This window comes from Pinus tabuliformis, chromosome 6 (assembly GCF_031772625.1).
Source record: "Pinus tabuliformis cultivar Carrire ecotype Pingquan chromosome 6, CPIR1, whole genome shotgun sequence".
NCBI lineage: Eukaryota > Viridiplantae > Streptophyta > Pinopsida > Pinales > Pinaceae > Pinus > Pinus tabuliformis.
The window spans coordinates 1160960045-1160971021 of NC_142292.1; positions in this window are offsets into that span (position 1 = coordinate 1160960045).

The window sequence follows — 10977 nt, forward strand, 5'->3', positions numbered from 1 at the left end:
AGATTGGTGGAATTCTCGTGATCTCCCATCCGAGCAGCCTTGTCCACTTCTTCATGAGATCATGTCCCAATTGGAGCCATATGTTACCCACCACTTCATGGGTGATATCCCCAGGAGAAATTTTTCTCCTTGATGAACCTCAACTGACAACTAGCAGCCCCTTGCAGCCTCCTACTAGCTTGTTCTGAAATTTCTCTACCACCTAAGCTGGCCATGTTCTCCCTTACCCACCTGTATTGATCATATGTTTGAAGGTCAGCCTCCTAAATCTAAAGGTATTTCTTGTCATTTGGTAATTGAGTATTTGGTTTACTTATCATGGATACTTATGGGTATGGATTGCTAGGGGTATTTGGAGGAAAGGGTGGGCTTAGTTTGTGGCCTTCTCCCCTTGATCTCTTTTGGTTGTTACCCTTGGATTTTAGCCCCGTGGAATCTCATTTATTAACCATTTGGTTATAGGGTGTTACTACTTGGGAAAACCCAACTTTGGGTGTGTAGTCCACCTCCTTTACTTGCATATATTATTCCCTTTCCACTCACCATACCATATCATCATTTCTCCCACCTGGGTCCACATTTCCATTGTGTGTCCACATAGGGCCAACCTTCTTATCCCCTTGCCCCCACCTTGGGTTAGGCCTAGAATGATTCTCTGAAGGTTGAAGTAGTTAAAACAAAAATAAAAAATAAAAACATAATTGGCCACATTTAATAGGAAATTATACCACAAAATGCAAAATATGGTCAAGAAAAAATGATTAGCCCGTGGGGAAAGCCAATACATGGGCTCTACCCGAATTCATGGAAGCTGCTGGTATCAGGACCAGATCAGACTACCGAACCCTACTCACTTTTCATGCATCAGCTGGACTTCCTTCCTTTGCTGCTGGCAAATGGAGTGAAAAAAACTGTCTTGGATCAGGGTAGGGCCTGACTTCCTTCTCTCCTGCTAGTGGGAGAAAACTACGTAGCCTTCTTAGTCAAAGGGGATCGTCGTAATGGCTCTATTTGGACTATCTGGGGTGTGACTGCGGAGGAGATCTACAGCCTCACTTACGTGAGATGTCACAAAAATTATAATGAGAGTGATTTCCTATTTCTTTTTCCCCAAGAAAAGAGAGGGCGAGAAGGATGCAAATGTGGCCTATCGAGTTCTCCTTCCTACACGAACCTGGCCTGCTAAATGAACATACAATCACCTCTCAGACAAGGATGAAGAGAAGTACTGCCGACTTCTCTCCCGCCAAGATATGCTGGATTTGACAAAAAAGGATAAAGTGGCACCACCTACATCACCTGTCAGACCTCCTGTCAAAGGTTCTAAGGCATGGGTGGAAGCAGAGCACAGGATTTATTAGAATATCCGCAAAGAGGAAGAGATGAGAAAGGAAATTCGTGACCCCTGGATGTCTTTGGAACCCTTGGGGTGATCTCGTAGTTCCTACAGGGTGGAGACGATGGGGTCGGTCCATGGCATGGCTTTTTTTTCCTTTTACCACATTTTGCTCAAAGGGTTGAAGGGAGATAGTACATCAAGCTGTTTGTAATCACCTTGCTTCCATAAGCCTTAGATGAGCCCGTTGTGAAGGAAAATCCCCTGTGCAGACAAAGACGATCTCTCTAGCCTAATGAGTGGTTATAGCAACAAATTGAACAATCTAATACTCACTTTCCTAGCTTATTCTTGATAAATTCAATAAGAAAGAGGAACCTACCTCGTTCAGATGCTAATCACTAGTCCCTCAGAGATGGATTTGAATCTTTCGCTCTAGGACTCACTCCTAAGTAATTGTTCACATAAAAAAACCTGCAAGGAAGATCAAAGTACTATACAAGACATGAGAGCATATATAACATATGCCAAAAATTAACTACTTAATATATCAAGGAACATTAAGCTAATCGCATAAATATTTACATAATTATTGAAAGTGAACATCAGATGTATATATTAAGAAACTAAAAAGGGAAGCATACAACTTATGCCTTGATGTTGAGGCCTTCCTTTTGGTGGATGTCCAAGTCCAAGAAAATACTATTCAAGCACTCCTTATCCAAGCTAGAATAGGAAGCATGTTAGCATAGTCTGAGCATAGGGATGCAACAATCGATCACCAACCATTTTGGAATTGAAGGAGGGGAATTTATAGGAAGGGAGAGGGAGTTAGGGATCCACAAAAGAGGGAGGAAAGCCCATAGCTCAAGGAGAAAACCCATGATGATAATATCAAGAGGCCAGCTCAGTGTTCCTGAAGGTTCTAGTGAGTGAAGCTTCTCCTACAGTTTGGGAAAGCCTGCCAAAAGGAGTTCAGTGTGAGTTTTCCTATGAAAACCTGCACTAAAAACATGAGTGTATAACTAAGAAACCTTCCATCAACACAGGTAGGCAATTGAGCAAAACGTACTAATGCCAAAAATTAGGTTTTTAGGCAAATTTCTCCAAAATGATTTTAGGGCATCTTTCCTTTGATTCTTCAGGGAGGTTTTGGTATGTATATCGTGATGGATATTATGCACAATAGTCAATGTTTTGGCACTACGAGACATGGTATGAGAAGTGAACAAGATACATGAAAAAATACTTTTTAACAGATGCCCCTTAAAGCATGAAGGCATAATAGGGAGTGATGGTTGAGATTCTTTATAATTCAGTACAACAACAAGAAAAACACCATTAGGAGACCTCCAAATCAAGCATATGCATATACATATCTGAAATCTCTGATGATCATGCCTAACAATATAGGAATTGTCATCTAATAATACATGAATCCATAGTATGGACACAACCATTCGTATAAAAGGGATCATGTGCATAGATCCACGGTATGGTTGCAGCCATCTGAATAGAAAGTATCATGAATATGGACACATGGTATGGTCACAACCATTTGTCTAGAGGAAACAGGTATACAATAATGAATGAATCATAACTCCATGAAACTTGGATTCTATTAAAAAAAGTCCAGGGTCTTGTGCCCCGTCTTGACCCAATCAATTTATGAATTCTAACTTGTGAATAGATGTGTCGAAGTTGAACATGATAGAAAGCCACATTATTACTTGTCAATGATGTAAACCGTTAACAGGCAGGAGAGAAACCACCAATAATGACAATGGCTCTCAAGGTACAATCAACACAATCCACAAATGTGAATAATGGAACGGAAGTTGAACACCAGTGAAGTCATTCGATCGAAGTTCAATGATGTAAACCTATTGTCAAATGCGAAGAACTTGCCATTGAGGCATGCAAGATCTATGGTACTAGAAGGGAGTTTCTAGATCATTTTCGTGGATAATGAGCTGAAGTCGACAGGAAGTGATCCATTGAAGGAGGGACATAATGAATCCCATATCATCGATGTGAAACATAGGATGTAGCAGAGTGAACAAGTACGATTTAGGAATGTAGCAGAAAATCAGATAGTGCATAGGCGGAAAATAACTACAAATAGGACTTCTCTTGAACATATTAGCAACACAAGTCCGAAGTTTGGCAGCATTTGACTCAACATAGGATTAGAGGTCATGATGATAGAATGGTGTGATCATATGAGAGGAAAAATAGATATACCAAACCTAGGAAGGCAAGTGACGAAGTGAGGATATCTAAAACCCGATACGAGTAACAGATGAGTGTCATGTTCAAGAGTGACATGTTGCTTTTACAAGATACAAAAGATAGAAACTTTCACTTTTCCCCCACCATTTCTAGCGAGTACCCCATATATTTTTTATCGCAAGCTTGAAGGGGATAACATATGGTTTCTATATAAGTTCACCCTTTAGATGAATCCATCCTAGTATGTTTTACAAGCCCTAGGAAGGAGGAGCTCGGTCTCATCATGGTGACAAGTCCTGCATCGTTTTAAGTTTTATGAGTCCAACAGAGGTTAAACTCGACATCTTTTTCATGTTTATAGAGTTTGAAAAAGAATCAAAAAAGAAAACGCCAAAGGTCCCTTTTCATAAATCGTTTCTTGAACCCAAAAAGGTAGAAAACAATATTGAAGAGAACCTCTTAGTTATGTTCGACTAAGGTGTTCCTTGTTCATACAATAGTCTATACTAAGTAGACATCATTTCCTTTACTTTTATGAGTTCGAAATGACAAGTACCCGACAATATTTTCAGTTTTTGAGAGTTAGAAAAGAGCTTAAACAAGACTCTAAGGGGTTGCTTTATCATTTATTTTTATCCAGTTCGAAAAAGTGATAAAATAAAACTCGTTGAATCAGTGAAAGAAAATCACCATTACCAAGAACATATGACATGTCGCTGCATAAGGAAACACACATTACATATTTCAAGGAAAATTATTAAAAAATGAGTGAAATATGCCCTAATTTGGTAAAAATATTATTTAAAAACAATAAATAGGGAAAAAAGTAAGTCAATTTTATGATTTTACCAATTTGCAATTGTGGAAGCATTTTTACCTCATTTTACCTCGATTTTTAGGTAAGGAGCATGAGAAATCTCAGACACCATTTATCCAGTCGCTTGTTACAGGTAATAGATTTGTCCTTCCTCTTCATTTTGGTAGTCATTTTAAGAATTTTCATCCATAGGATAAGTTGTGAGAAATATTTTTAAAAAATTTACATCATGAGTGACTAACATAGGTTTCACCCATCAAACTCGCACTGCTCACCAAGAGGCTAGTTAGGCACTCATGCTGGCATCGCAAAAAAATTACTAAACAGATGCACTCGCGCCGAGGTAAAACAATTGAAGTGAAATCTTCGATGAAAAGTAGTTAATCTTGATTTTTCTTTCCATGGATGCTCATGAAATTTTGGTTTATTGATGTTTTGTAGGAAAAATAGTCCAAAATGGTGATCAAATGGAAGGATAAGGGTCATGAAGATGAAGTCCGTCAGGCTATGCCAGTTGAAGACTATATTGATGCCCTTTGAACATGTGGAATGCTCAAATTCTTCACGATCTCTGGAATCAGAGCACAACTCTAGTTATTGCAGCACTTAAATAGTTGGTGGGATGTAGATTGCCAACTGCATATGGTTGGGGATCAAGAGCTTGAGATACAGGTCTCTGACATCTACTTCATTACTAGGTTGTTCATAAAGGGACAATGGGAGCATTTATCTAGATCACGCTTTGTAGAAGAGAGTACGAACATTCTCATTGCAAGGCATTGTCCGAGAGCCAAAAAGGGTAACAACGGGAAGATTGACATAAAAACCATCACCAATATTCCACTATGAACCATCCTACACACTATGGCCCAAATAGCTGGGGTGCAAGTATTACATGAGGTGTCAAAGTCTCACTTCCAATACGCGATTGAATGCCTAAATCCCATGGTATTGAACTGGTGTGAAGGTTTATTTTCATGCATGAAGCACCAATTAACCAAGTGTAAGAGGGTAAATGTGAAACAATTTGGTTTCAGATCTATTATGGTGACGTTCATCCTAGAACGTGTGCCATTTTTCCATTATCAGTGGTTGGAAGTGAATCTTCTAGCACCCATAGATCCACATTTGTTTAGATGGGGAGAGTTGATGCTTCCCTCGAGAATTCTTTATATGGATGCATCAGTAGATAATCATCGTCGATTATTGGGCATATGCACGGATGTATTTCCAAGGAGATCCAGATTGTCCACTCCCTCTAGGGGAACAGTGGACCGATTCAGGTAAAAAACTATTTTTGAAGTCGTTGAAGTTTATATCATTTTTTTGTATGTGTACTAAGATTCAACTTATAACGTCCTAAATATGTTGGACTAGAGAGACCCCCAGGGGTTTCTCCAATAGCTAGGTGCGTGGCATGCCAAATTGAGGATGCTCCTCCATGTGTAGAGGGAGCGGATCCCATCGTTGAGGTAGAGCGTAACCTAGAAATCTTGATCAGGAGGATTCTGGAGTATGCCTCGATCGATGAGGTGTCATTACGTTGTCAAAGGCACATAGTAGGAGTATCCACCAGAATGTCTCGGCTATTGGGCCGAGTCATTAGGGCGGTCTCTTGCTATCATGAGCACCATTTGGAAAAATAACCAACTTCTAGTTTACTTTCTACACTATGTAGGCTTGAAAAGCCATCTATCTTGGAACACAAATTTTTTTATTTTATGTATCAAAATCTTTTGCAAATACTTGTATATATATATATATATATATATATATATATATATATATATATACATATACATGTTTCTCGTGTTTACCATATTCGATGTATGATGTTCTATGATTTACAAGTTTTGAAAATGTCTATCTAACACATAATTAGCAAATGCATCTGTTAATATGACCATGCGTCTTGGAATGTGATGATAAGTAACAAAATAAAATTTTCATTCCAATAAACGAACTTGCAAATACATTATCAAAATTTGAGGGTTTATAAATAAGTATTGTCCATTAAGTTGTAGTACAATGAGCTGTGAATCAAGTTTTATGATTAACTCTATAATTCCAAGAGCGATAACTTCTGACAAATGTTTGATGACCACACTATATTCAACAATGTTATTAGTAGTTTGACCTAAACATATACCTTGTAAATTTACTAACTCACCATTAGGATCATAAATTTCCCATGCAAAGGAAGACAAATTTTGTGTACTATGATAAGAACTGTAAACAAAATTGATGTAATTGTTGGATGACATCTGCAAACTAAGTAGAGCACACGGTAAGCAGAGGAAAAGGTTTGCAAAAGCAAAACAACACACCAAAATCACACTAATGTACATAAGTATTTACATGGATAATATCACATATTACTTCTTTGTAAAGCCTGTTTTGGGGCTCAGCCAAAGAATTTCCTTCATAGTCCACTAACTCGTAGGAACCTTTTTGTAAAACTCACTTGACAATGTAAGGCCCATGCCACATTGGTTCGAATTTCCCAGCTCCCATTTTGTCATTGGATTGATTATAAAGCAAGATCAAGTCAGCCTCGGCAAAAGCATGAGGAGAAACAGTTCTATCATATTGAGCCTTAACTCATTTTTTCCTTGCCTCAATTACTAACATTATGAAGTCGTGGGTTTCATCGAGCTTTTCGAGGTAAAGTAAATGTTCCTCTTCAGGTGAGGTATCTAGGAGTAGTTCGATGGTTAGTTTCAATGAAGGAATTTCAAAATCATTTAGAAGAGTTTCCTCTAGACCATACACCAATAGAAAGGGTGTGAATCTAGTGGTAGTATTAGTTGTATTTTGGTAAGCCCAAAGAGCCAAAAATAGTGTAAGATGTCAATTAGATTTATGCATCCAAATGGTGCACTGAAGCATAGTAACTAGCACTTTGTTGACTACCACAACTTGGCCATTGGCTTGTGGATAATAAGGGGTTGAGTTGTTGTGACCCAAATCCAACCGAGCAGTAAGCTTTTCCATAATGTAATTTTGGAAATGAGGTCTATGATCAATAATGATGGCTTGAGGGACACCAAATAGAGCTATGACATGGTTAAAAAGAAATTGAGTGGCAGTTTTACTATCAGCTTCACGTGTGGGCATCACCTCGGCCCATTTAGTAAAATAATCAATGACGATGATGATATAACCATGCCCCCCATCCAAGCAAGGGTTACATGTCATGAAATCAATCCTTGATTTAGCAAAGGGGATGGCAATAACAACTAGGTAGAGGGGTGCAGACAGGGAATGCTATTTATGGTTTTAAATATAGCAAGTGTGACATTTTTTTACTGCTAAAATGAAATCCTTAAAGATGGATGGCCAGAAATAACCGACATGAAGGATTTTTTGAGCAGTAGCATACTTGCACATATGACCACAACAAGCCCCACAGTGGTAGTCATCGAGAACTCTCTGAGCTTCTTCGAGTGTCAAACATCGATGAAGGATAGAATCGACACCAACACAATACAAAGTATCACCAATGATTCGATAGGGTTGGGACTAATGTTGAATGCGATGACATTCAGAATTAGATAACTCTAATCAAAAGATTTACGTTTGGATATAGACAATAATATCTTGGTACCATGGGTCAAGAGTATTGATGAGAAGGTCACAAATCAATTTAGCGAAAACCAACAATTTCTTTGATTTGGTTGTAGCAAACTTAAAATAAAATTCTTGAAGGATAACAATCCACTTAGAATATTTCCCCTCGTGAAAATGATGATTCAGAATGTAAGTCATGGAGTTGCAATCGGAAATCATAATGGTTTTTCGTAAAATAATATAGTGGGGCAAGAGCTGAACAACGTGAACGTTGGCTAAGAAATATTCTCGACATGGGCATATCAAGTCTCGGTATCGATAAGATTCCTTCTTATGTAGTAGACCACATGTTCATTTCCATCACCATTGTCTTGCACAAGTACCATGGAAATAATACTATCGGCTGCAGCTAAGTACAAGAAGTAATTGCGATGATAGTTGGGGGGATGCAGCAAAGGAGCACTAATGAGAGTGTTCTTTAATGCATCAAAATATATTTGAGTGATTTCATCCAAAATAAATGGGATCCCCTTTTTCAGCAAAGGAGTAAATCCCTTTGAAATCTCAATGTAGTTAGCTACAAAATGACGAAGAAAATTAGCTTTCCCTTGCAAGCTCTACAACTAATGTAAAGATGACTGAGGGGGTAATTTTACAATGGCTTCAACTTTGAGGGGATTGATATAGATACCTTCCTTTGAAACTAAAAACTGTAGGAGATGACTAGATTCAATGCAGAAGAGAAACTTATATGGATTTAAACGAATATTGTAATGTCTACAATGAAGAAAAATTTCTCATAGGTGGTCAGGATGATCTTGATGTTTAACAGAATGAGATGGAAAGTCATCAAGAAAAGGTTGAGTGATGTGCTTGATATCATGAAAAGCATAAGATATCACTCATTGGAAGGTAGCACCAACATTTTTTTCAGACTGAAAGGGAGTTTCTTATAGGCAAAGGTTCCCCATCGACAGATAAAAGTAGTTTTATGTTGATCGGTGGGAAGAATGTTAATCTGGTTGTAGCCATAAAAATCATCCATAAAATAAAAGATCTCACTCCCAGAAGATTCATCAATGATTTGATCGATAAAATGAGTTGGATAATTATATTTGGGACATTCCCGATTGATATCATGGTAATCAACACAAACATAGATAGTCCCTTGTTTTTTAGTCAAAGGGACAATGTTTGAAACCCAATATGTCAATGGAATAAGGTAGATGAAACCAACCTTTAGAAGTTTTTTAACCTCTCCCTTAATATCAGCTACCTTTCTAGGGTGCACTGGATGAAGTCATTGACGAACAAGATTCACATCTAGATAAGTAGAAATTTTGTGCACAACTATACTCAGATCAATGCCAAGAATTTCTTCATATGACTAGGCAAAGACATTGTGGAATTCCTTAAAAAGGGCAGTGTAAATATTGATCTCATAAGGAGAACAAGAATCCTTGACATGAATGTTCTTGACAAATCCTAGTTTAACATAAATGTCAATAGGCATGGTAGCAATGATGTTTCCCATGTTTCCCTCAGACAAAAATTCATGCACCAAGATGGGTGTTTGAAGTCAATGGGTAAGTGTATGAGAAACAAAGGTATCTAGACACAATGAAATCTCACCAAGACTTGGAAGAAATGAGGAATGATGATGAGCATCATTCTAGGGCATTTCCTCAAGAGACATAACCTCGATGATAGTCTCATTAGTGGAAAATGTCTCATTCAATGGATCTGGAGAATCCCAAGAACCAAGCCAAGGAGATTGTGAATACACATCTATATGCATTCTAAGACTAGTATGACTTTCAAAAGTGTCCACTCAAGCCAAAACAATAGCTTGGTAAGCTTGTTCGACAGGTTTGAACAACATAACATTGCCAAAAGAATCAACATGATTAGGAGATGGAACGATCCAAGGATCGTAAATAGTAGAGATCATGTTGAAAAAAGCGACATGAGGAGGTGGGGGTTGGGGGGGGGGGGGGGTTCCCATAAGAGAAAAATATTTAAAACTACTTTCCCCAATGCTCTAATAAGGAATTTCAGTATTTCCCACATACAACACATTGCCATTCAAAGAACTAGAAGAGAAAAGGACTAATTGATCAATGGTAACTATTTTCCCTTCATGAGGAAAACAGAGTACATGGAACAAAAAGGAAAACACAAAAAACATAGCATGAGTCCAACATCGTCCAAGCATAAGGTTATAATTCAAATTCGCATCCACGACTTCTACTTCCAATTCAACGGTTTTCCCTTCCAATGTGATGGGAAAACTTGTGAGAATACCGTAAGGATGAGATCGTCTGCCATAAAAGGATTCTAAAGTGTTCGAAAAATCATTGAGGGGTAGAGAGTTGATGGCTTTCCAGCATGAAACATACATGATGGAAGTGGCGTCACCCTCATCAATCACAGTCTGATGAATCATCTTCCCTTTAATAATGACTTGGAATAAAACCACAATTTTATGGGGAAGACAACGAACATGATTATCCAAGTCAAAAGTGATCAAATTCAAATCCATATGATCAATCCCTCCTATAGCAGACAATAATGATTTCTGTTGCATTGGACAAGTTTGAAAAACTACAAGGTAGACATCATTGAAGGCGCTTGAGCTAAATCTTCAAAAATATCGTAATGCTGGGTAGCTTGTGCATTCAGATTATAAGATAATATCCCAAGAACACCTTTAGGAGGTGATCCAGGAGGATCTTGTCAGTCTAGCCTAGCATGATCAGAGTCTTCAGTGGTTCAAAGTCGAAATGGTCTCCAAATGATCATAATCGATGAGGTCTGGAACTTTATCAACTTCGCCAGTTTCGTTGTCAACATTCAGTGTCCAATGTCTTCAGTTTTGACAGTAATGTATATGGTTCAAGTTTTCAGGTGATGTCAATGGTTTTCATGGTGTTCAAAGGATATGTACGTGGTTTTCGACATATGGTTGTCGTTGGTTTTGCCAGGGTTTGGTTGTTAAGGATGGAACAGGTCGTATTGTGGG